Here is a 24,654-nt window from a genome sequence, read left to right on the forward strand (position 1 = left end):
TGGGTTAAAAACACAAATTTAGATGTGTTATTTAGTTAGCATCTCATCATTTTATGTACATGCACACCTCAAGCTGTATTATCTGAATAAATGTTTACTGACTCTTAGAATGACAAAGACACCTCAAGGTCAGACTCTCTCAATAGGAAAGGCAGTTCTAGGGAGTAGAAGTCAATTATATAAACTATCAGTTGAATATGAATCCAAAGTAAATGTCAGTCCCATTATATACCTCTGAGAAATGGATGCTGAGATACAAGAAACAGCACAGTGGCTGGCCAAGTTCTCATAAACTCTGATAAAACAAATGCCCATGTTAGTGTGCAACAAAATGAGCCATGTAACAGTGAAATCGGGCATTTGTTTTGAATAACCAAAGAAAGTGAAGTTACTCAGTCGTGTCCGACTCTTTGCGACCCCATGGACTATAGCTTACCAGGCTCCTCCGTTCATGGAATTTTCCAGGCAAGAGTACTGAAGTGGGTTGCCATTTCCTTCTCCAGGGGATCTTCCCAACCCAGGGATCGAACCAGGGTCTCCTGCATTGCAGGCAGACATTTTACCATCTGAGCCCCCAGGGAAGCAAAATCCTCATTAATTTGGAAGCATGTATGTGTATCCAAGATGGACTCTTAAACTACAGTAGAACTTTTCATTTTTCAACATTACTTTCCATGCATTGTTCCCAGCTTCTTTGAACACATCAGCGGAATTTGAGGCAAGACAGCCTGCCTTGGAGGAATTCATTGAAATTAAGGCTCAGCTTAAAGCCAGCCATTTCTGTCTTGGTAACCATTGTTTTAGCTATTTATAATTGAGGAGACAAAGCACTCTGGACATTTTAATCTTATATGCTGTGTTAACTTATTCCCATCTGCATAACATTCAAGAGATTTTTTTTTTTTTTAATGAGCTCTGCACAAGTTTTTTAACCAGACAAACATGGGTTGGAATCCTGACATTGCAGTGTTATCAGAAAGTTGCCACATTTCCTGGTTTACTCCTCTCAAAACTGAAAATGATAACTACTTCACGAAGACAATTAAGTGGGATGGTTATGAGAAACATTATCACAGATCAAGGCAGAGTAGATATTTAATGCATTAGTTTCCTTATCTTTCTTCCTTCATGAAATAATATAAAGTGGTCACACACCACTAGATAATCATGTAGAATATGCCAGCCAATTATTAATACAACATTCTTCAATATATACATTTCCTACATAGTGATTATGTCAAAATATTTATTATGGGAACTTCTAAGTACTTTCTTGATTCTTAATGAGCCAAGTGCAGAGGAAGCTGCATTACTTTCTGCTGTTACTCATTGACTCCACTAGTCCCAGGGTTTTCAGCCCATTTCTGTTAAAAGCTCCTCTGTGTCCCCAGCCTTGTTCTAACCCTTCAGCTAAAAACTTAACCTGAACATCTAATTGAGTTGTTAGATAGTAGTTCTGACATTACCTGGCCTACAAGGACTGTTGATCGATCTGCACACCCCACCCCTAACATCCCTTTGCAAATCTATCCATTTCTGTAATTGACACAATTTCTGCCCAGTTGCTCAGCCTAAAGCTGAGAAGACTGCATGATCTCTTTGGATTCACTGCTTTCCAATGACAAATTCAACCTTAAAAAGTGTATCCCCAAACAACTATTTCTTCTCATTTTCTATGTTAAAGCTACTATCATCTCTCATCTAGACTAACATAATAATCTTCTGATAAGTTTCCTTGCCTTGACTCTTAAGCCCTCTTAAAGTACATTCTTTATCCAGAGATTTTGACAGAATCTCTCTTCTTGACCAAATTAGATGGTCTCCTCTGACTCTTCTTTTGGACTAGGTCTTATCCTTGGACCCTGTCCTTGGCCTACCGAAGCAAGTTTTAGCAAGGAATCAAGCTAAGTCAGCTTGACACCCTTGATATCTGGTATCTGATCAAGATCATTATCTCTCACCTTGATGTGTAAGACCATAACCTGTCTTTAGCAGGAATCTCCTTAAATCAGTTCGGGAAGAATCTCCCTATTCTTCATGTCTCCTCTTACATTCATGCCTGCTAAGTTGCTTTACTCGTGGCTGTCTCTGTGTGACCCTATGGACTGTAGCCCGGCAGGCTCCTCTGTCCAGGGGAGTCTCCAGGCAAAAATACTGGAGTGAGTTGTCATGCCCTCCTCCAGGGCATCTTCCCAGTCCAGGGACTGAACCCACATTGTTTATGTCTCCTATAGGTGGGTCCTTCACCATCAGCGCCACCTGGGAAGCCCATATCTCCTCTTAATCATTTTCTATTCACTGACTTTCTCATTTGGCTTGTTGGCACTCAGTCCTCAACTGTCTTTCCTAAGTTGGAGGTCAGCCTAGTTTTCTTACTGCAGAAGCCTCCTTAAACTGCAAAGCTTACTTAATGAAATCTGGTCTTTATTGCTTTTACTAGCAATAAAGTTTTGTTTAGTTGTGCTAGTTGTATCTAGTTGTGTGTCTCTTAAAGATTATTCACCTTCCTTTAGAAAGTAGTCACACTTTCTAAAATACGACTCCCCTCTTTGTTAATGTCTTTTATTATTTCCCAATGAAATCCCATATTCTTTGCCAGCCTTTAAGATGATTGTATACTTTGAACCTCTTTGACTTTTTCATTTCCTTTTTTCCTTTTTTTTTTCCTCTTAGAGTCTCATATGGTTACCTCTTTCTCATCAGTTAAAACTTTTTTCAATGTCAGTTTTCTCAGAAAGCCTTCAGTGAATTCTCTACCCAAAGTTATACCCCCTCAATCTCATCACTATTATTATCATTATATTTATTTTCTGTGTTGCCATTCCCAATGTTTTAAATATTCTTCTTACTAATTTATGTTATTGTTGCCTGAGTCATTCCAGTGAAATTACAGGATTCAGTGGGTAGTGAATAAATACTTTTTCATTAACTTATCTGCCTATTTGCTTGTTTTTGTATAGAACCAGCAGGTGAAAATCATAAAGGCAAAATAACATAAAGAAATGAAGAAAGAAACCTAGAAAAAATAGTATTTTGTTCTTCAATAATGAAAAAAATTTTCAAAAATTTCCATCAGGAATTGTCCCATTAGAAATGAATAAATAATATACAGAGTAACATTCACATATTCTTAATTCAGGACAGATTTTTGTTCAAAAGTTTGACTAACCTCTTAAAATCCTTAATGTTCTAGATGAAAAGTCACTTCAGGGGGCAATTAGAGGATATACTCATTAAGCCAATTGTACAAAGGCCATGCAGCTTGGGTGTAAGAGGTTAGGCAGTACCATTAAGAAGTAACCTGGAAAACCAGTCATTTGAACGACTTTGCCTTTGAGGTTACCTCACAGCAAGCAGACAGGAGGCAACTTCATTTGGTTTTAGGTTCAAAGTTACAGAGTACAAAGGATGTGGGAACTCTGCCCTCCCTTCTTATTTAGCTAGTTCTAAATTGAACTTCAATATGGAAGTTGAGTGACAAAGAAGTATGCCATAAAGACTACAAAATCCTTAAGGTTATTCAAATTGCATAAGGTATTAAAAGCAAGTAAGTAGTTTAAGAGCAAAGGTAAGAACTCCTCCACCTCTCCCATCAATAACATCTGAAAGTGAACAAGAAATTGGTATTTAGTGGCTAAAACTGAGCCCCTAAGTTATAAAATTGACGTCTCCTTTTATATAATTGTCTATTGTACACCTGGAAAAGAAAAATCAGGCTTAAGAAGCTTTGCTAGACTTAGGCATGACAGGGAACTGCAATGGAGACATAAAATGATTTATCTTTTTATCTTGTGAACAAGATCTACGGCAAAGTAGAGATCCAAAACCTTATACAAAGCAATCATGGAGATATATCAGACAAAGTCAGAAGAAAAATGATCATTTTTCCATGCCTTTCTAACCTCTGCTACCAGTTTCAGAATTAAATTGCTCTCTCTTTCTCTCTCTCTCTTTTTTTTTTTTTTTTTTTTTGAGTTAGAAATTTGTCTCTTTGATTTCTCAGTTATTGAAAAAACAACAAAATATCATGTCTCTGAAACAGGCAGAACTTCTTTCTTTTCTGAAGGGAAGGAGACACCTTCGTGGGACAAGTCCTGCAGACAGAACTGAGAAATAACACATTTAGTAATTCTCTGGGGCTAGATGACCCAATCAATAGAACTGATAGTTTTCCCACTTATAAGCTTGAATTTTCCCACCTAGGACCTAGAGGCTTAATAAATCTATGGTATAGGGTCTGTTTTGAACAAGGCTTCAATTGACAACTGTAAGAGTAAGTGGGATAGCGACAAATCATGATTCTCTTCTTTCAAAATTATTTCTTGACACACCAAGTGTAAGATTTCAATCTGTGTGTGTGTGTGTGTTTAACTGCTGTGGCTGGTTAATATTTATGGTCTTTGAGAAGACAATATTGTTTAAGGAGAAGGAGATAGCAACATGAGTTATATCCCTAGACAAGTTTTTAAATCTCCAGAGTATGACCTTGGGCATCCTAGTGACTGATGAGTCATTGCATTGACTAGCCAATGCAATTCACATCATTGAAGTCACTGTAAATGGAAACTCCTGAGGTTATGCAGTCCTGGCTCTACATACCTAACCGAGTGGACCTGGTCATATGCCTCAATATCTATGACAGTCACTGATAAAGTGAGGGTTGGGAACACTTTAATTTCCAAAGTCCTGACTGGTTCTAAAATTATGGGGTTCTTTATGCTTTCTCAGCAATTTACAATGTTATCAAGATCTCTCAGAAAAAAGATAGGCATTTCTAACAACAGATTTCAGATTTTTAAGGATTTGTTCTTTTAATTTTGGAAAACACTCAGTCACTGTCCCTTTGAATATTATCTCCTCATCATGGTATTTTCTTTCTTTTAAAACTCTGGTTTGTTTGCTGTTTTAGTCTCTAAGCCATGCCCAATTCTTTTGCAACCTTACGGACTGTAGCTTGCCAGGCCCTTCTGTCCATGAGATTTCCCAGGCAAGAATACTGGAGTGGGTTGTCATTTCCTTCTCCAGTTACTTTTAAGTTAAAACTTTTTAGGGTCCTGTTAAATTTTAACCTCTTGATGACTATTGATCCAAAAGACACCACCAGGCCAAGGAACGGGAAATGGAAGGATTTATTACTTGCAGAAAGTAAGAAGAACACCAGGGATCTTTCTCAAAACAGTGTTTCCCAATAGCAATACTGGGGAAGTTTTAAGTTAAAGGTGCATGCATATTCATGAGCGGGCATCAGTGGTGTCATCGAATTTGGGCAAATGTTGACAGAATTCAAGCTTTAGTTGACTGAAGTTACTGGGTTCAGAAAAAGTCAATGTCATCATTCTTTAGGTTCTAATTGATCTGGTGGTTGAGTGCTTCAGGCAAATCTTTACCAATGAAACAGAACAAGGAGTCTTCACAACTGATATATTATCTTGCTACTGTTACTTTTCTTGCCTGATAACATTCATTTGTTTCTGCATTTTTTTGTACCCTTAAGATCATCAGTTACTGAGACCTGTTCAAGGATAAGCACTATGGCCAGGCTTAGGTCATAAAATGCGTTAGGTCAAAAATGGCTTCTCTCAAGTCCAGAAAGCCAGGCCTGGTTCACTTTCTCCAAGAGCCCCCTACCCTATCTGCTTTCAGAACAAAATAATGAAAAAGTATATTGTAGTATATTCAAAAAATTGAAAATTATATGGTGTTTAGAATGAAAGAACAGCAGCTACACACACACAGATGACTATTAGAAAATGAATGAGTTAAAAAAGAAAGTCACAAGAGAACAAACAGAAATTATACATATATATTTAATATATACATACTAAATAAATATGGGGCTTCCCTGGTGACTCAGAGGTTAAAGCATCTGCCTGCAATGCGGGAGACCTGGGTTCGATCCCTAGGTCGGGAAGATCCCCTGGAGAAGGAAATGGCAACCCACTCAAGTATTCTTGCCTGGAGAATCTCATAGACAGAGGAGCCTGGTGGGCTACAGTCCACAGGGTTGCAAGGAGTCGGACACGACTGAGCAACTTCACTTTCACTTTCACTTTATTAAATAAATAAATAAATATATATATATATATATATATATAAAGTCTGGTAAAGATGTAAAAAAAAAAGCAGGAGAATGATTTAGAAAATAAGTGTAAATCAGTTTTCAATGTTGTCTTTAAAGAACAGTTACAGCCATCAGGAGACAGACTGAATAAATTTAAAGATTTAATTGGCATTATTCAAAGATTCATCAGTTAGGCAGCATTCCATTTAGCAAATAGAAAGGAGCTCCAAGAAACTTACAAAGTGGGCGATTTCTTTTTATATAGAAGGAGAAAGGACAAGGAAGTTACTAGCAAAGAGTAGATTATTTTAGGGGAAGGCATAGGATTATCGGGCAGATTAGCTAACTAGTACTAAGCAGGTAGGGCTTCCCTGGTGGCTCAGAGGTTAAAGCATCTGCCCACAATGTGGGAGACCTGGGTTCGATCCCTGGGTTGGGAAGATCCCCTGGAGAAGGAAATGGCAACCCACTCCAGCATTCTTGCCTGGAGAATCCCATGGATGGGGGAGCCTGGTGGGCTACAGTCCATGGGGTCGCAAAGATTTGGACACAACTGAGCCACTTCAGTTCACTTCACTTCTTCACCAAGCAGGTAATTCCAGATTGACTGGTTTAAGGTTCCACTCGTGGGAATGGTTGAAACTGTAATTAATTTAGGTATTAATTCATGGTTTGGTGATCTGAGCTTAGAATAAATGACTCCATTTTGAGCCCATTTACTCTTTAACACATGGAACTTTAAGTTACATTATAGTTTTAGGTTTAATTTTAGGTTAATATACACTAGCCCATTAATTTAATTATAAAGCTTGGGCTTGTTACATTATAAAGGACTTTCATATGCTGTATATTATTAATCACCTTAACCTTTGCTCATATATGTATTATTTGATAACTGATAGTACTTTTCAATAAACAAATCTCTTATTTATCATTCCAATATACAGTCATATCCATATCTTCTTCTCTTCTTGTTGTGAGCAGTCTCAATAATTTCTTTCTATTTCTATAATTTTAAACTAAGTATTGTGGACTCCTTTGGATATGTAGCTTCATGTAGGTCAACTTCCCATAGGGATGCATATTAATTGCTTCCTTCTCTCTGACTGTATTTCTACCTTTGTAGTCAAGAAATACATGAATTATCCATTTTCATCTTCAAATTATTTGTTTGCTTTGTACAACACCTAAACTTTCTAGTTATTCTTAAATATGAAATAACACTAAACTGGGAATCCTATTTTAGACTGCAGAAAAGGAGATGCTTAGAAGACCAGGAGTTCCACAATAAGGTAACTTGAGAGTGTATTGTCTAATACAATTCCTTAGAGAAACAAAGATTGGAAGAACCATCCACACTATCTGCACTTTGAATATGTGTATTTAAATTTATCTATGGCTTTAATTTCCAGACTTTCCCTCAAACCAGTTCCACACTCACATTTCAAATATTTCTTGTTTGAATATATTATATAAGAAAGGGTCCCTAAGTGTCAGGAGGAAATTCAGACACATTGATCCTTTAGATGTTCCAAAACAAATGTAAAGCATTAGGCGAGCATTTTTTTTCAATCAAAAAGATGCTAGCATTTTTTCTGAAACCAATTACCAGAAGGTTGTCAGAAGAATGGATTCTCCATATTTCTGCAAACTTATTCAGTTACAATATTGTTTCAAGTACCTAATACTTTAGCTTAAATAAAATGCATTTTTTCCTTAAGCTACAATTTTTTTTTAAATTGCTTTATCAAAGTGTCCAATAAATAAGCCAGACTCTTTAATTACTAAAGTCTAGTTATGAAAGGAGAGTGATCAGAGGAAAGGAGGTTGTAGTTGGCTTTCTCTGATCTTTTGTTATCTTCTCCTCTGTTTCCTACTGCGATATAAATGATTCCCTTTAGCTTGCTACAGTAGCATTTGCTTTGGGCAAAAATAAAAAAAAAAGTATTCCTCAAAACTCTGGCTGCAAAAATGAAAGTTTGCTGTCTCAACAAATTGCAACATCTCCAAAATTCAACATTTGTCATTATCCCTCAGTTGTAATAATATGAAAAATATAGCCTTACTCTCAGTTATGGAATATCCTTAATGTTCAGCTTCTGGAATGAAGTCAAAAATGCATTAGGAAAAGCACTTAGGCTTTCATGGTAGCCCAGTTTAAATTCCATGTTCCCTATGCAGAGGGCATGAGTTCAATCCCTGGTTGGGGAATTAAGATCCTGCGTGCTGCAAGGCACCAAAAAAAGAATACCGTGTTTGCAAAGTTTGAAACGATTACATTAACAGAAGTTAAGGTTAAACACATAATACAATAAAATTACTCCGCCTTTTTGAAATCATTTAGCAACCCTGGATCATTTATTCTTTGAAAATGTATACCCTAGCTTAAGGTCACTGTCCCTGACACTGCTTCAGTCATAATTCTAGCTTTTTTCAATGCCTAGTGAAAATCATTCAGTCGTGTCTGACTGTTTGTGACCACATGGACTGTGCCATGGACAGAGGAAAATTCTCCAGGCAAGAATACTGGTTTGGGTAGCTGTTCCCTTCTCCAGGGTATCTTCCCAACCCAGGGATGGAACCCAGGTCTCCTGCATTGAAGGCAGATTCTTTAGTGTCTGAGCTACCAGGGAAGCCCTTCAATGCCTAGATTTATCCTCGTTCTTTAAGTCTTGTCTCTCTGATTTTCTTATCAACCACTCTACCTCAATTTAAGTAACACATTGGACTGCAAGGAGATCCAACCAGTCCATCCTAAAGGAGATCAGTCCTGGTTGTTCATTGGAAGGACTGATGATGAACCTGAAACTCCAATACTTTGGCCACTTCATGCGAAGAGTTGACTCACTGGAAAAGACCCTGATGCTGGGAGGGATTGGGGGCAGGAGGAGAAGGGGATGACAGAAGATGAGGTGGTTGGATGGCATCACCGACTCGATGGACATGAGTTTGAGTAAACTCTGGGAGTTGGTGATGGACAGGGAGGCCTGGTGTGCTGTGATTCATGGGGTCGCAAAGAATCAGACACGACTGAGCAACTGAACTGAACTGAACTGAAGGTTGTGATCTAAACCTTGTCATTACAAATAATTGCACCTCTCCATAATTTAAATTTTAACCACCACCATCTACTCTCTCACCAGAGGTTCTGTCTCTGAAATCTAACTACTCCAATGCTTTGACTCTATACCACTTGATTCTATTGCCATTCACTCTCCCTCACTGATGTCCTTACTTCCCTCTTTTCATAGCTTTAATTTCATGGCTAATAATTATGTATTCCCATCATGCACTCTTAGCAATATTATCACACTTGCTGTCCTGCAGTCTTAGCAAGCCTCCAAATTTTGCCTAAAACTGAACTCATTGTTTATTTAACTGTTAGCTAGGGTAAAGGACAAACTGTTTGATCAAAGAAACCTCCAAAATATAAAGACCTAAATAAAATAAAAAAATATTTTTTTCTCAACTAAAGATATCAAAATAAGTGGCCCAGTTTAGCAGGGAGCCTGGACTCCATGCTGGGACTTAGACTTCCCTTCTTCTTCCCCATTGTTACAGCATTATCTTCATCTTCCTGATTAGAGTTAGGTAACAGGTATGATGACAACTCAACTCATATTATCTGGAAAGACAGAATGTGTAGTTTAACAATGATCTTCTAAACAAGTGAGACAGGAGTTTCCCATACACTTTGCTTGTACTCCAGGTAAAATTTAGCCACATTTTCACACTTAGGTAAAAAGGAATCTGTGAAAAAGAAGTCTCTAGGAAGGATGGACATTTGCATAAATAACTTGATTATTATGAAAGGAATTTAGGTGAAAAGTTAACAGTCATTTTATTTGAGCATAGCTGGAGGAAAGCATATAACCATGTTGGCAATTATTGCATTAAATTCAGTAAGAAATGTGTATGAATTCTCTGTGATTGTAACCTAAACTCATGCATGAGTACATTAGATCTGTACTCTCTAATTTCACCTAAGACCATCTTGTTAGGAATTTTCCCTATCTTTTTTGCATTATCAGTTTCCTCTTTTTATTGGATCATCCACCTCACCATAAGCATATCTTATGGTGTATATATACGCTGTATGTTTATGGCATATGATATGGTACATTTATATATATCATCTTTAAAATAAAGGAATACTTCCTGATTTCATATACACTAGTTGTGCTACTTATATTCTTAATTACTGTAAAGCATTCTTGAAAGAGTGGCCAATAAATGTCTTTATTTCTTTCCTCTCTTGATATTCATACATGTATTATATTTTTCCTTGCCTTCAACATTCCACCAAAGTTACTATTCTCAGGATTATAAATGGCAGTCATCTTGCTAAATCTAGTGGCCAATTTTATTTTCAGTGTTCATCTTATGTGCTATTTTGCCATCATTTAACACAATTACTCTACCTAGGAACATTATATTAGATATGCATGGTATCACAATTCTCTTGTTTACCTTCTATTTCACTAGCTATACTTTCTCACTCTCATTCCTACTTCCTCCTTCTCTCTCTGCTGCTAAAGATTGGATGCACCCTAGGACTTCCTAGTTTTTTTGATTCATGCTGCTTCCTGTAGTAACTGCATCCAGTTTCATGGTTTTAAGTATTATCTATATGCTAAAGAATCCAGACTTGTGTATCTTACAATGAACTTAAAATTCTCACTTAGATGTCTAATAAGCATCTGAAATATACATGTCTAAAAGCAAACTCACTTTCATCTCTAGATCTTGTCCTCCATCTCAATTAATGGCAACTCTGTTCTCTTAGTTGGGATAGAAAACAGAGTTATCTTTGAAAACACTACATCATATCATGCATTCATTCTTTCAGCAAATACAACTGGCTTTAATTTCACAATATATACAGATTCTAAAGTTTTTTTTTCCACCATGATTATTCCTCTCATCTAAGCTACCACAATTGCTCATTTTCATTACTACAAGTGCTCCCTAAATTTCTTCCTGCTTCTGCCCTTTTCCTCACAGTCATTCTTAATAAGATAGAAAAAGTGATCCTGTCAAGGCTAATTATGACACTCCTCTTCTCAAAATATTTAAGTGGCTTTTTATCTCAAATTAAATTCTTACATGTTTATAATCACCTACTCTAACCTCATCTTTCTATTCCCATCTCATACCATGCGTGGTTCAGGGCATGGGTTCAGGAGACTGACTTCTCACTTTTCAGACATTGTTTGATCCTTGTACTCCTCAATGTTCTCTTCTGTATAGTGGGGATTACAATATCTACATCACTGGGGTTTCTCTAGGGTTGAGTTAATTAAATGTAAAGTACCTAGAATATTCCTGACATAATTACTGTGCAGTAAGGCTTAGATTCTACTGCTTTCTTCTCTCAGTCTCCTCTACCCAGTGACCTTCTTATTGCTCCTTAAATATATGGAGTTCATTGTCACCTCAAAACCCTCATTTTTTTTCCTTTTGCCTGAGTTTTACACCCCCATATAGTCTCCTAACTTCTATTCATCCTACTCTGATCTTTGCTCAAACTTCATCTTATTGGTGAGGCTCCTATGGTCACCATATTTGAAGTGGAATTTCCACTCCTACACTAGCATTTATCCTTCTCATTTCCTACATGAACTTGTCTAGGCCATGCATATATTTACTATTTTCCCCCTAAACCTAGTAATAGGTGCAGATGCTCAAAAAACACTTATTGAAGAAATGAATTAGCAAAATATAATTTAATGCATTTGTGTTCAGCTTACAGACATCATATTTTATCCTAACAGCAATCTATTAAGCAGATATAATGTCTGTTTTACAAATGCAAAACCAAAACCTCAAAGAAGTGGTTAATAATTTGCCCAGGATCACAAAGCTACAAATGGGTAGGACTGGATTCAGACTGATACCTTTCTGGACTTTAATAGATAGATAGATAGATAGATAGATATTAATGTGTGGTTCTTTAAATAGCATGGCAAGTTGATTTTTATGACTCTTTGATGCAAAAAATTGAGATCAGGTATACTTTACATCTAGACATTAATATCTGTTCTGACTAATATTTAAAATTTGAAACTTATATTTTAGGTTGCCCCATCTTTAAAAATGCTTAAAAATATTTTGTGTATGTCAACTGAAAAATATGCACAACATGAGAGCTGTGAGTTTAGTTTTATTTGGGAATTGAGGCTTACAGCCTGAAAGAAAGCCTCTCATGGATCTCTGAAGAGCTGCTCCAAAAGACTTAGAGGGGAGATCAGTATATATGGAACTTTAGAGAAGGTGTACATGCGATCATGCACATGTCTCAGTTGAAGGTTGTTTCTATTTACCAGGAATGGGTGTTTCCATTATTTTGGTGCTTTTCTAGGTATAAGAAGATAAAAGAAATTAAGTTTATAAAATTTTCTCCTGAAAATACCTAACTACCCAAAGGCTTGTTCTGTAAGCTTTCTCAGAACAGAGTGTCTCACACCTGATCATCACTCTAATCTCCTTTCAAGGGCTGTTGAAGGTCAATGACTGCTGGGACTAGCAACTTCATTCTTATAGAAGCACATGGTGAGCAACATTTTTTAGTAGTCATCTATATCTAAAAAACATTAAATCTTACTGAAAAGGAATGGACTGTTTTTAATGTATTACTCTGATGAAGATGCACACACCTTCATAATTAGAAATGTATTACTGTACTATATAATATTTTTAATATTAATGTAAATACATTCCATTGGGTGTAGAACTATATATATATATATATATATATATATATATATATATATAAAGTTTTTGAAATTCTGAGAGCATATAAAATTTTGTTCTGTGTTCCTCACAACACCTCTGTTTGAAAAAAATTGGGTCCTCAACCACCCCCTTCACAAGCAAAACAACACAAGAACACATTAGATTTCTGTCTAATTTCGAGCTCCAAAATTGCCAAATTACTAAGTAGGAAAGCTTAATTTCTGTGTCAGAACAGAAACTATTCTTTAATACCTAGAGCCAAAGGAAATATATTTGTTTGATGACTATCCAAAGAATAACACTTCCCCAGAAATTGAAAATAAGGACTATAAGCATTTGATAAGGAATGACTGCATCAAGTGTTCCTAGAAAGAGAAGATTTAGTTTAGCTCAAAATCAGGTGAATTAGTTTGAAACTGATCTAAGATTTTAAAAGGGTAAATATTTCTAGGTAGCTGACCTTTACTATTACTGAACCAAATAAATTGGTTCTCAGAAATATGACAGAAATTGAGAATTGTAATTTTCTCATTAAGGAGATAATTACCCAAATAGGAATGCAATTACCCAATGATGAACAGTTGGAAAAGATAGATTCAATTTTACTAGTGAGAATTGAAAAGCTGTCAGAGAAAGTTCCAGAGGGAACAAAAGAAGCACTCACCTTGGTCACAGATCTCCACTATTGTTAATGACAACCATGAACATTTTACCTTTGAAAAGATACCTGCTGAGCCACACAATGGAAAGAGACCTGGGAGGAATTGATGCTTTTACAAATTCAGGGCACTTTAGTACTAGATGGGATAGATAAAGTGAGAAATAAGAAAGAGAGTCAGCTACTCCATCTTCAAACATATCATATTATCTCAAACAAGGCATTTTTTCACTTTCTTGACTAATCTCTCCCTTTTCTACCCTCCAGCCATCCTCAAGCTTTCTGGTATTTCAGCAATTACTTCAGATTTTTGTTTGCTTATTGAAAACACTTCAATATTTAATAAGCTTAATAAAGTAAGATTTATAAGGCTGGTTTATAATTGCAGAGAAATCCATTTGAAAATAATGGAATTTTATCTGTTTAGATATCAGTTTGGTGGTGGTTTAATTGCTAAGTCATGTCCTACTCTTGGCAACTCCATGAACTATAGTCTGCCAGGCTCCTCTTTCCATGGGATTTCCCAGGCAAGGAAGTGAAGTTGCCTCTTCCTTCTCCAGAGGATCTTCCCAACTGAAGGATTGAACCTGGGTCTCTACTTTGCAGGCAGTCTCTTGCATTTCAGGTGGATTCTTTACTGACTGAGCCACCAGGGAGATACTGAATTCTCCAGGTAGTGTGTATCCACCAAAGTAAAAACGACCCTTGGATGGGATATTTTACAATTTTGATGAAGATAATCAATCTTCATCACAATCACAGTTATAATCATTATCAATTATGATGAAGGGTATCAGAATATGACATCTCAAACATACCTTTTTGGCATATGAGTTATTTTGAGCTAAAGGCCATTTAGAACAGCAGACCAGAAATTCTCTAAATATAGGGCACACATATTCTTAGTTTAAAGGTAATTTGCACTTATGAAGAAAAATGGTATTTGTAAAAGTTCTCCCTCTCCCATATCAAGACTCAAAACCCCTTATTAATGACAAAGCACTAACTTAAATCTGCATTGCTAAACAACTCTTGTTCACCATACTTTTATTGGTCCCCTTCCTGTAACTGAGTGGTGGCCCACAAGAATAAGAACAATGTTCAAAATGAGAACTCTGACTCCTAAAGTGTCCAGTAATAAATTTTAAAAAGTGATAGAGATAGAATTAACATGAGTGTTAATACTGACTGAAAGGGATGAATCATTTTTGCTAACTCTAATACTATGTCATGTAACTCATATTATTAATATATTTGGGCATTCCTAGATAACATTTAGGCTATGCTTGGGAAGGAGAATGAATAAAGGAATACATAGAAGAAATTTAAAATTATATCATAGAAATAACAGATAAAATAAGAATAAAATAGTACAACTTACTTCCAGAAACAGAAGCATGCACCATGGTCTGACAATTTTTCTTCCTTTATTCCTCATTTTCCCTTTTTTGCCAAGGTATACTAGCTCAAAGTTGATATCTGGAACTGTACATTTACAAGAACTTAAATAAAGGAACGTTTGGGAAATAGTTTTTCAGATGTTTACAGTGAAATTGTAAGAAGCCTGGAAAGACTAAGAAGTTTCCACTGTGACTGTTACATGCCCTTTTCTCCAACACTTGTTTCTCTCCATCTCTTCTTACACGTTTTAACTTCCTAAATCTTCCCCCTCAAAGCACTTTCCAAAAGCCAAATTGCCAAAACACTGGTTGCTAGTTTACAGCAAATAGGTCTCCTTTTTTCCAGGAGCCCTCTTTGATTAACTAGTTTCTGAAGTCAGCTGAAATATGACTGACAATTCCCTGGCTCCCAGACCAACTAAAAAATTTGCATCTGCTTTCTCCTAGATTGAATGCCCTTTCAGAGATGTCTCATGTGTAGTACTTAAAAATAATAGGTTATAATGCCAATGATGCTCTGGTTCATTTTCATCCAGAGTATGTTTTCTCTTTTTTAAAAAAAATAAATTTATTCATTTCAATTGGAGGCTAATTACTTTACAGTATTGCAGTGGTTCTGCCATACACTGACATGAATCAGCCATGGGTGTATATGTGTTCCCCATCCTGAACCCCCCTCCCACCTCCCTCCCCATCCCATCCTCTGTGTCATCCCAGTGTACCAGCTCCAAGCACCCTGTCCCATGCATCAAACCTGGAATGGCAATCCGTTTCACATATGAAATATATATGTTTCAATGCTATTCTCTCAAATCATCCCACCCTCACCCTCTCCCAAATAGTCTGAAAAGACTGTTCTATACATCTGTGTCTCTTTTGCTATCTCACATATAGGGTTATCATTACCACCTTTCTAAATCCCATATATATGCATTAGTATACTGTATTGGTGTTTATCTTTCTGGCTTACTTCACTCTGTATAATAGGCTCCAGTTTCATCCACCTCATTAGAACTGATTCAAATGCATTCTTCTTAATGGCTGAGTAATATTCCATTGTGTATATATAGCACAGCTTTCTTATCCATTCATCTGCTGATGGACATCTAGGTTGCTTTCATGTCCTGGCTATTGTAAACAGTGCTGCAATGAACATTGGGGTACATGTGTATCTTTCAATTCTGGTTTCTTTGGTGTGTATGCCCAGGAGTGGGATTGCTGGGTCATATGGCAGTTCTATTTCCAGTTTTTTAAGGAATCTCCACACTGTTCTCCATAGTGGCTGTACTAGTTTGTATTCCCACCAACAGTGTAAGAGGGTTCCCTTTCCTCCACACCCTCTCCAGCATTTATTGCTTGTAGACTTTGGATAGCAGCCATTCTGGCTGGCGTGAAATGGTACCTCATTGTGGTTTTGATTTGCATTTCTCTGATAATGAGTGATGTTGAGCATCTTTTCATGTGTTTGTTAGCCATCTGTATGTCTTCTTTGGAGAAATGTCTGTTTAGTTCTTTGGCCCTTTTTTTGATTGGGTTGTTTATTTTTCTGGAATTGAGCTGTAGGAGTTGCTGGTATATTCTTGAGATTAATTCTTTATTAGTTGCTTCATTTGCTATTATTTTCTCCCATTCTGAAGGCTGTCTTTTCACCCTGTTTATGATTTCCTTCGTTGTGCAAAAGCTTTTTAGTTTAATGAGGTCCCATTCATTTATTTTTGCTTTTATTTCCATTACTCTGGGAGGTGGGTCATAGAGGATCCTGCTGTGATTTATGTCGGAAAGTGTTTTGCCTATGTTCTCCTCTAGGAGTTTTATAGTTTCTGGTCTTACATTTAGATCTTTAATCCACTTTGAATTTATTTTTGTGTATGGTGTTAGAAAGTGTTCTAGTTTCATTCTTTTAAAGTGGTTGACCAGTTTTCCTAGCACCACTTGTTAAAGAGATTGTTTTGTCTCCATTGTATATTCTTGCCTCTTTTGTCAAAGATAAGGTGTCCATAGATGGGTGGATTTATCTCTGGGCTTTCTATTTTGTTCTATTGATCTATATTTCTGCCTTCGTGCCAGTACCATACTGTCTTGATGACTGTAGTTTTGTAGTAGAGCCTGAAGTCAGGCAGGTTGATTCCTCCAGTTCCATTCTTCTTTCTCAAGATGCTTTGGCTATTTGAAGTTTTTTGTATCTCCATACAAATTGTGAAATTATTTGTTCTAGTTCTGTGGAAAATACCACTGGTAGCTTGTTAGCGAGTGCATTGAATCTATAGATTGCTTTGGGTAGTATACTCATTTTCACTGTATTGATTCTTCCAATCCATGAACATGGTCTATTTCTCCATCTATTTGTGTCCTCTTTGATTTCTTTCATCAGTGTTTTATAGTTTTCTATATATAGGTCTTTTGTTTCTTTAGGTAGATATATTCCTAAGTATTTTAATCTCTTTGTTGCAATGGTGAATGGAATTGTTTCCTTAATTTCTCTTTCTGCTTTCTCATTGTTAGTGTATAGGAATGCAAAGGATTTCTGTGTGTTAATTTTATATCCTGCAACTTTATGATATTCATTGATTAGCTCTAGCAATTTTCTGGTGGAGTCTTTAGGGTTTTCTATGTAGAGAATCATGTCATCTGCAAACAGTGAGAGTTTTACTTCCTCTTTTCCAACCTGGATTCCTTTTATTTCTTTTTCTGCTCTGATTTCTGTGACCAAAACTTCTAAAACTATGTTTAACAGTAGTGATGAGAGTGGTCACCCTTGTCTTGTTCCTGACTTTAGAGGAAATGCTTTCAATTTTTCACCATTGAGGGTAATGCTTGCTGTGGGTTTGTCATATATAGCTTTTATTATGTTGAGATATGTTCCTTCTATTCCTGCTCTCTGGAGAGTTTTTAATCATAAATGGATGTTGAATTATGTCAAAGGCTTTCTCTGCATCTATTGAGATAATCATATGGGTTTTATCTTTCAATTTGTTAATGCAGTACATTATGTTGATTGATTTGCGGATATTGAAGAATCCTTGCATCCCTGGGATAAACCCCACTTGGTCATGATGTATGATCTTTTTAATATGTTGTTGGATTCTGTTTGCTAGAATTTTGTTAAGGATTTTTGCATCTATGTTCATCAGTGATATTGGCCTGTAGTTTTCTTTTTTTATGGCACCTTTGTCTGGTTTTGGAATTCGTGATGGTGGCCTCATAGAATGAGTTTGGAAGTTTACCTTCCTCTGCAATTTTCTGGAAGAGTTTGAGTAGGATAAGTGTTAGCTCCTCCCTGAATTTTTGGTAGAATTCAACTGTGAAGCCATCTGGTCTTGGGCTTTTGTTTACTGGAAGATTTTTTTTTACTACAGTTTCAATTTCTGTGCTTGTGATGAGTCTGTTAAGATTTTCTACTTCTTCCTGGTTAAGTTTTGGAAAGTTGTACTTTTCTAAGAATTTGTCCATATCTTTCTTCCAAGTTGTCCATTTTGTTGGCATATAGTTGCTGATAGTAGTCTCTTATGATCCTTTGTATTTCTATGTTGTCTGTTGTGATTTCTCCATTTTCATTTCTAATTTTGTTGATTTGAATTTTCTCCCTTTGTTTCTTGATGAGTCTGACTAATGGTTTGTCAATTTTATTGATCTTCTCAAAGACCAGCTTTTACCTTTGTTGATTTTTTGCTATGGTCTCTTTTGTTTCTTTTGCATTTATTTCTGCCCTAATTTTTAAGATTTCTTTCCTTCTACTAACCTTGGGGTTCTTAAGTTCTTCCTTTTCTAGTTGCTTTAGGTGTAGAGTTAGCTTATTTATTTGACTTTTTCCTTGTTTCTTAAGGTAAGCCTCTATTGCTATGAACCTTCCCCTTAGAACTGCTTTTACAGTGTCCCATAGGTTTTGGGTTGTTGTGTTTTCATTTTCATTCGTTTCTATGCATATTTTGATTTCTTTTTTTATTTCTTCTGTGATTTGTGGTTATTCAGCAGTGTGTTGTTCAGCCTACATATGTTGGAATTTTTAATAGTTTTTCTCCTGTACTTGACATCTAATCTTACTGCATTGTGGTCAGAAAAGATGCTTGGAATTATTTCAGGTTTTGTTTTTTTTTTTTTTAATTACCAAGGCTAGATTTATGGCCCAGGATGTGATCTATCCTGGAGAAGGTTCTGTGTGTACTTGAGAAAAAGGTGAAATTCATTGTTTTGGGGTGAAATGTCCTATAGATATCAATTAGGTCTAACCAGTCTATTGTTTCATTTAAAGTTTGTTTCCTTGTTAATTTTCTGTTAGTCCATAGGTGTGAGCGGGGTATTAAAGTCTCCCACTATTATTGTGTTATTGTTAATTTCCCCTTTCATACTTGTTAGCATTTGCTTTACATATTGTGGTGTTCCTATGTTGGGTGCATATATATTTATAATTTTTATATCTTCTTCTTGGATTGATCCTTTGATCATTATGTAGTGCCCTTCTTTGTCTCTTTTCACAGCCTTTATCTTAAAGTCTATTTTATCTGATATGAGTATTGCTACTCTTGCTTTCTTTTGGTCTCTATTTGCATGGAATATCTTTTCCCAGACCTTCACTTTCAGTCTGTATGTGTCCCTTGTTTTGAGGTGGGTTTCTTGTAGATAGCATATATAGGGATTTTGTTTTTGTATCCATTCAGCCAATCTTTGTCTTTTGGTTGGGTCATTCAACCCGTTTACATTTAAGGTAATTATTGATAAGTATGATCCTGTTGCCAGTTAGTTTTTTGTTTTGGGTTCGAGTTTATACACCCTTTCTGTGTTTCCTGTCTAGAGAAGATCCTTTAGCATTTGTTGGAGAGCTGGTTTGATGGTGCTGAATTCTTTCAGCTTTTGCTTGTCTGTAAAGATTTTGATTTCTCCTTCATATTTGAATGAGATCCTTGCTGGATACAGTAATCTGGATTGTAGGTTTTTCTCTTTCATCACTTTAAGTATGTCTTGCCATTCCCTTCTGGCCTGAAGAATTTCTATTGAAAGATCAGCTGTTATCCTTATGGGGATCCCCTTGTGTGTTATTTTCCCTTGCTGCTTTTAAAATTTGTTCTTTGTGTTTGATCTTTGTTAATTTGATTAATATGTGTCTTGGGTGTTTCGCCTTGGGTTTATCCTGTTTGGGACTCTCTGGGTTTCTTGGACTTGTGTAACTATTTCCTTCCCCATTTTAGGGAAGTTTTCAACTATTATCTCCTCAAGTATTTTCTCATGGTCTTTCTTTTTGTCTTCTTCTGGGACTCCTATGATTCATATGTTGGGGCGTTAAACACTGTCCCAGAGGTCTTTGAGGTTTCCTCATTTCTTTTAATTCTTTCTCTCTTTTTTCCTCTCTGCTTCATTTATTTTTACCATTCTATCTTCTACCTCAATTACCCTATCTTCTGCCTCTGTTATTCTACTGTTGATTCCCTCCAGAGTGTTTTTTATCTCAATTATTTCATTATTCATTATATATTGACTCTTTTTTTTATTTCTTCTAGGTCCTTGTTAAACATTTCTTGCATCTTCTCAATCCTTGTCTCCAGGCTATTTATCTGTAACTCTATTTTGTTTTCAAGATTTTAGATCATTTTCACTATAATTATTCTGAATTCTTTTTCAGGTAGATTTCCTATCTCTTCCTATCGTTTGGTTTGGTGGGCATTTATCCTGATCCTTTACCTGCTGAGTTTTTCTCTGCCTTTTCAGCTTGCTTTAGATTGCTGTGTTTGGGGTGACCTTTCCATATTCTGGCAGTTTGTGGTTCCTCTTTATTGTGGAGGTTCCTCATGGTGGGTGGGGTTGGACGGGTGGTTTGTCAAGGTTTCCTGGTTAGGGAAGCTTGTGTCGGTGTTCTGGTGGGTGGAGCTGGAATTCTTCTCTCTGGAGTGCAATGAAGTGTCCAGTAGGAAGTTTTGAGATGTCAGTGGATTTGGTGTGACTTTGGGCAGCCTGTATATTGAAGCTCAGGGCTATATTCCTGTGTTGCTGGAGAATTTGCCTGGTATGTCTTGCTCTGGAGCTTGTTGGCTCTTGGGTAGTGTTTGGTTTCAGTGTAGGTATGGAGGCTTTTGGGTGAGCTCTTATTGATTAATGTTCCCTGGAGTCAGGAGTTCTCTGGTGTTCTCAGGTTTTGAACTTAAGCCTCCTGCCTCTGGATTTCAGTCTTATTCTTACAGGAGCCTCAAGACTTCTCCATCTATACAGCACTGATGATGAAACACCTAGGTTAATGATGAAAAATTTCTCCACAGTGAGGGACACCTGGAGAGGTTCACAGAGTTACATGGAGCAGAGAAGAGGGAGGAGGGAGATAGAGGTGACCAGGAGGAGAAGAGGGGGAACCAAAAGGGGAGAAAGCAAGCTAGCCAGTAATCAGTTCTTTACCTGCTCTCCACTGTCTGAACCCCTCAGAGATGTTCACAGAGTTACACAGAGAAGAGGGAGGCAGGAGACAGGGGTGACCAGGAGGAGAAAAGGGGGAATCAAAAAGAGAGAAACAGATCCAGCCAGTAATTAGTTCCCTAAGTGTTCTCCACAGCCCAGAACACACAAAGAGATTCAGAGTTGGGTAGAGAAGAGAGGGGGGAGGGAGGAGATAGAGGCGACCTGGTGGAGAAAAAGGAGAGTCAAAATGGGGAGAGAGCAATGAAGCCAGTAATCACACTCCCAAGTAAAAATGGGTACTGAAGATTGGGTTCTTAAAGGTACAAAATTGATAACAAATACAAAAAAGCAAAGATTAAAATCTAGAGTAGAGGTTAGACTCTCAAAAATACAATATTAAAAAAAATCACACAAAATATAAAATATATATATGAAGTTTGCTTTAAAAATAGGGTCTTTTTTATTTGCAAGGTAATAGTAGACTATAAAAATGAAAATTAAAGGAATAATAGAGGACTTAAAAATTTTTTTAAATCTTTTAAAAAATTAAAAAAATGATAATAGTAAAAATATATCTAGGAATTTCTCTGGAGCTGTTGTGGACAGTGTGGGGTCAGTTCAGTTTCAGATAGTTCCTTGATCTGGCTTATACTTCTCCAAATCTATAGGCCTCTTCCAATGTAGTCAGCGCTAGCTACAGGTTTTTAATATATTGCACCTGTGACTTCCAAAGTGGTTCCCTCTGCTTATTTTAGCTTCTTCTGTTTGCTGGTCTCTTCAGTGTTTAATTTCTGCCCTGACACAAGGGGGTGAAGGTGGTCACTTATTTAGGTTCACTTGTTCAGTCGTGTGGTGGGAATGGAGAAACACTGGAAACAAATATCACTGGCATGTGTGGGGAGTGCTCACAGTGTCTCAGTCGCGCTGGGTTTGCCCCCGCTCACAGCATCTACACTTCTCAGGCTCTAGGTTGCTCTGCCAGGAACTCTCTGAGGTGGGCTCTGGGTTACGTGCACTTTCCAGGTCTAAGCCGCTCAGGTTCAGGTTCTTGAGTACTCCCCAAAGACACAGACTTGGTTGGACCTGCATTTTGTACCCTTCCCAGGTCCTAGCAGCTCAGATGACAGGTGCTTGGCGAGTGCAGTCACCCCCAGGTGGGCAGTGTATCTTATTGCCTCCCCCATCCCAGTCGCTCGGTTTTCTGCTGGGTGTACAACGGGCATGCCTTCTCAGGTGTGCCGTGTCTCTTCTGGGGAGCTGATCTCTGGCTGTGGCCCTCCTGGTGGCACAGAATTCCAAGAACTCTTGGTTAGCAATGGAGTCTATTTGCAGTTTGGTAGAGGATGCCTCTCTGGGGCCACAATTGCCTCTTTCCAGCTCTGGTTAAGCAACCCCCCCCCCCCCCCACCTCCCCAGCCCTCCCCCCACCCCCACCTGCTTGTCCCAGTGGGGGAGGGCCAATGAGCAGCTGGCTAGCTCTCCTCTGCTGTTTGCTCAGTCCTTTGTTCTGTGAGCCGGCCTGACAGTGCCTCAGGTTAGGGCTTTTCACAGGATAGTTCTCTCTCTCTCTCTCACTGTCTTTTTTTTTTTTTTTTTCCTCTCTCTCTCTCTCTCTTTCTCTGGCTATGCCAGAGTCTGGGTTGCTATCTCACGTTAGTTCCCTCAGATTGCCCTCAGGGCATTCAGGCCTGGTCCTTACCCTAAGCAATGCAGCCCGTGCCTCCTTGTTCAGCCCCTGCTTCCTGGTGGTGGTTGCGAGCGCTGGGAATTGCCGTTAGGTATGTAATCTGTGGGTTTTATTTACTTATTTATTTATTTTTCCTCCCAGTTATGTTGCCCTCTGAGATTCCAAGATTCTCCACAGACCCACCAGTGAGTGTTTCCTGGTGTTTGGAAACTTCTCTTTTAAGACTCCCTTCCCCTGATGGATCTCTGTCCCTGCCTCTTTTGTCTCTATTTTTATCTTTTATATTTTGTCATACCTCCTTTCAAAGACAATGGGCTGCCTTTCTGGGTGCCTGATGGTCTCTGCCAGCATTCAGAAGTTGTTTTGTGGAATTTGCTCAGGGTTCAAATGTTCTTTTGATGAATTTGTGGGGGAGAAAGTAGTCTCCCCATCCTATTCCTCCACCATCTTAGGGCCACCACCACCCCCCTCCCAAGTATGTTTTCTCATAGAGCTTCCTCTTCAATGAAACTTTCCCTCAAATTTATCCTAAGTGAGTTATAAGTGTAACCCCAGCTATTGAATTCTGTGAGTGCTGGTCAGTGTTGGCCTAGTCTGAGGGCACTTTCAGCTGTACCAATGGGCAAGAAGGATGAGCAACATCTAATACACTGAGATACTCTGCATATTCTGCAGCAGTGATCTATGTGCTCCAACAGCCAGCCTCATCTTGCCCCTCTGTCCATCAGTTCACAAGGTCCCCATGGAGCTTTTGGACAGTTCCTTGGTCCAGGTGTTAGGGAACTGTTGACTGAAACCACTCTCCTTGACCAGGCTTAGTGATATCCACTTGCCTAAGTGATCTCACAGCAGGTTTCAACAAAGAATGAGGTGCTGCCACTGGAAACTAACCAGAAAAATTTAAGACTGGCCAAACAGAGGATGGGAAGTGATAATATGTCCTACCAACCTCCCAGAAATACTCACACTGGACTCCATCTTGGCTGGAAAATGTGCACACCACCAGGGGGGACCCTGAATTAGACCATATATGGGCCAAGAAAGATGAATGACCAGAGGCAACCCAGGAACTAACCCCATTATCATAAAACTTGAGACTGTGAGTCACATAGCGGAGCAGTTTTGGGTTCCCTTCCCTTGCTGCTCTCAACCTGGATGCTCCTTCCCAATAAAATCTTTTGTTTTGTCAGTATGTGTGTGACCTTAGACAACTTATTCTGAGTGTTAGAGCATGTTCTCAAGCCCTGGAAGCTGGTCCTCTTTCTTGAAACACAGGTGTTGAGGGATGTGCTATGTAGGATGAAGAGCCACCGGTTGGAGTGAGGGGGTTGACAAAGCTCTAGCTAGTTCACTTCAATGGCTGAATTCACACTTATTAGATACTTCTGTCTCTCTATCTCTAAAGCCCCTCTACTGACAGCAAAGCTAAAGGCCTAGTGACAGAATAACAAGGCCTGCTTACTCTGGTCTTAGAGAGTCAATGATCCTTTGAAATGCAGACTTACTTTCAATCTATCCTTCTAATAGCCAGAAATTTTAACATTACATCTATCAGTGAAAGGAAAGGAATTATTATTAGATTATTTAACTAAAAATTCAAAAACTATAAACTTTGAAATGATCACAAATATCTTTTGAAAATTAAATTTGCTTTCATAACCCATTTTTTTAGTTTTCTACATTTATCTGTTTTGTTGTTGTTAACAGTGTCTTGTAAAGTTTTTAAGATATCATT

This window comes from Dama dama, chromosome 17, assembly GCF_033118175.1.
Source record: "Dama dama isolate Ldn47 chromosome 17, ASM3311817v1, whole genome shotgun sequence".
Taxonomy (NCBI): domain Eukaryota; kingdom Metazoa; phylum Chordata; class Mammalia; order Artiodactyla; family Cervidae; genus Dama; species Dama dama.